Raw genomic sequence first — 3508 nt, 5'->3', positions numbered from 1 at the left:
TGATGTGAAGATTTGCAACAACATCTTTACTGACACAACACATGTTTAAGATTAACACAGAGAATGGATTTATTTTGTCCTCTTGCCTATGAAGAGTTAAATGGACAATTTTCAGTATTTTTACTCTTGCTTTTGTCAAGTTGGTGGTGATTATTACCAAGCTTCTTTAGAGAATGCAAAAGACATTTGTAACCAGCCTGTGCTGAATGAATGTGTGTGCATGTTTATGAGTACACACACATAGTGTTCATTGGAATTTAAGCTGGTACATATGTGAACTCAGACACACTGGGATGTGTGTGAGTCAAAGTTGTATGGGTTTGAGTGTATGATAATGAGAATAGTGGGACAATATCCTTTCTAGCCAGCCACCCAGCATTTCACTCACACCTTCTAGTTATAGTATATGGTCTTGTTATTTCTGGCTTCTTTCATGTGGTGACTTGGAGTGCCCAAGCAGGTAGGCACCCTTCTTAGCATTTTGGTCCTATGTTCTCCAGTCTGTAGTACTTTTTATATAATAGCCAGTCCAGGGATGGTATTCCATGTTTCATTCCCCATTTAATATTTGCAGAGCAATTGCCATGTGCCAAGAGATATGCCAGGTACTAGGGATCCAATGTAAGTAAGAGAGGATTTTGTCTTTAAGGAGCCTGTAGGCTCATAAGGACCGTGGAAAACATGGATAGCCTCTTTAGGAAACAAACCAAGATGACTCTGAAGACTGTTGAAATCTGAAGTCCACTTCCTACCCTCCACTTTCATAGTAGTACTTAGTGCTATTCTCCAATATTTCTGGTTCTCTTCCTTTAGGGCACATGGTGGAATTGCACTTTCCTCCCCTTTGAAGTTAAGTGGAGCCATAGGACTTGTTTTAGCCAATGGGATGTGAAAGGCCACTTCCGAGTGAAAGCCTTTATTAGTGAGTGCATGATTTGCCATGGTAGCGACTGGCCATGTTTTGGAGGGGGTGAGATTCTATTAGCCTGGGACCCATGATAAGGGTCAGTTGGAGAAGAGTCACCTATACTGAGCCTAGATAGACAATGATGTAGGGATGAAAAAGAATTGTTGTTTTAAGTCACTGAAATTTGGGAGTGTTTGTTACCTCAGCATAACTTAGCCTTTCCTGAAAGATACAATGGACATCTCCCAGATTTGGCAAGAGGTTTCGTGGCCCTGGATCACGTTCTAACTGTTGGTCCTGGATGACCTATAACACTAAATGAATTAAGATAACATTAAGAAAAGTCACAGAACTCACATACCCACACTTCACACCACATTCACACTCAGCCTCCAACCATGTACCTCACACACCCCACACTCACCTCCTTAACCACAGACACACATCAAATCAAATACACACACCACCCAGACATAGAGACACACCCTGTATAGATAATGTGACCCCCCCAAAAAAACCCCCCCAAAAGATAACATTGAACTTTGTCTAGCTGGAATTCCCAGAAGAAACAGTCCTTCACATCTGAGCAGTTTTCTCTTAGCCTCAAAGTGGCTGCTCACCATGCCATAAAAGTCTTTGAAATAGTAAAACCCAAGAGAAGACCTACTTTGACAATAGTAGGTTCATACTTGGTGAAAGAAAAGGGACCACCTCTGAGAACCAGGACTATAATTGTCTTTAAAAAAGTGTATAAGAGTTTATTTGAGCCAAACTGATGACATATGCCAAGGAGCAAGAACTCAAATGCTCCTCTAGAATTGTCTTTAACAAAATAGCCCTGAAAGATGGTGGACAAGCTGGCATGCCTACGGAGAGGCTATAATCTTGATATCTGGGCTTCCCACTTAACTCTGCACTTATAATCAATTGCTGAAGCCACTTGTGAGATTTATTTCAACAGAAAAAAAAAAGGAGCAAGCATTACCAGAGATTAAGACAATGCAAAATAAAATAGCACGACAATCTTTTTCTTCAGTTATTAAGTTGGCAAGATATTTTAAATGTCTTGTGTTGGCAAGGTGATAGAAGTATAAATTCCTACAACCTTTCTGCAGACCAGTAAGGGGGCATATATGAATAACCTTAAAAATCTGTATGCATGTTAACACCTTCTTCCATGATATTAGAATTTTTAGCACAGCTGCTCAGAATAAAGATTATATTCCCAGCTTTCCCTGTAGCTAGGAATGGGCACACGAATAAGTGCTGGCCAATAGGATGAGAGCAGAAGTAAGGTATATAACCTCAGGGTTGAGCCCGGAAGGGGCAGAGGTGTGGTCTTTTGTTTTCCCCTTTCCTTATCCTGCTGTCTGGGATAGAGATGTGCTTTTATTTTTTTATTCTTATTTTTTTATAGTTTTTATTTTATTTTTTAAAATCTTTATTGTTGAGATTATTACAGATGTCCCCTTCTCCCCCCGCCCCCGCCTCCATTGCCCGCCTCCGTCTGGTTCCCAGCCTGTCTCAGACCTTTGCCACCCTATTATCTGTGTCCATAGGTAATACATATATGCATATAAAATCTTTTTATTTTTAAGTTCACAGAGCAAGCTCCTATTCCATCTCCCTGCTCCAAAAATCCATCCTATATAATAAAAGGGTAATATGCAAATTGACCCTAACAGAAGAACGACTGGGAATGACTGGTCACTATGACACAACTGACCACCAGGGGGCAGGTGCTCAATGCAGGAGCTGCCCCCTGGTGGTCAGTGCGCTCCCACAGGGGGAGTTCTCCTCAGCCACAAGCCAGGCTGATGGCTGCCAGCATAGCGGTGGTGGCGGGAGCTTCTCCCGCCTCCTCAGCAACACTAAGGATGTCCGACTGCAGCTTAGGTCTGCTCCCTGCTGGTAAGTGGACATCCCCCGAGAGCTGCCAGGCTGCCAGAGTCTCACTGCCAGCTTGGGCCTGATCCCCCAGGGAGCGGGCCGAAGCCAGCAGGTGGACATCCTCCGAGGGGTCCCAGACTGCAAGAGGGCATAGGCTGGGCTGAGGGACCCCCCGAGTGCACAAATTTTTGTGCACTGGGCCTCTAGTTTAATATAGTGTCCTCGGATAGAGGATGTATCAGATATTAAACTGATAAGACAGATACTACACTTGATCTTAGCCAAAAGGCAGGGAAACAATTTTGTTTAATCTCTTCTGGTCCCCTTCAACCGCCCTTCCCTCTGAGAATCATCAGTCTATTCTGATGATTCACCAGTTTATTCTGTTCATTAGATTTCTTATTCATGTGTTTTGATTTTTAGATTCAGTTGTTGATAGGTATGTATTTGTTGCCATTTTGTTGTTCATATTTTTTATCTTTTTCTTTTCTTCTTCTTCCTCTTCTTAAAGAATACCCTTCAACATTTCATATAATACTGGTTTGGTGGTGTTGAATTCCTTTAGCTTTTTTTGTCTGTGAAGCTCTTTATCTGACCTTCAATTCTACAGTAAATGATAGCTTTGCTGGGTAGTGTAATCTTGGTTGTAGGTCCTTGCTTTTCATCACTTTGACTATTTCTTGCCACTCCCTTCTGGCCTGCATAGTTTCT

At 42.1% G+C, this 3508-nt stretch overlaps 1 pseudogene; it reads right to left on the bottom strand.

The window, feature by feature from the left end:
• Nucleotides 1–2947: 2947 nt before the first annotated feature.
• Nucleotides 2948–3098, bottom strand: LOC132232277 (U2 spliceosomal RNA; annotated as a pseudogene).
• Between the last annotated feature and the right edge of the window lie 410 nt (nt 3099–3508).

Source organism: Myotis daubentonii, chromosome 3, assembly GCF_963259705.1.
Source record: "Myotis daubentonii chromosome 3, mMyoDau2.1, whole genome shotgun sequence".
Classification (NCBI taxonomy): domain Eukaryota; kingdom Metazoa; phylum Chordata; class Mammalia; order Chiroptera; family Vespertilionidae; genus Myotis; species Myotis daubentonii.
This window is presented reverse-complemented; position numbering and strand designations above follow the sequence as displayed.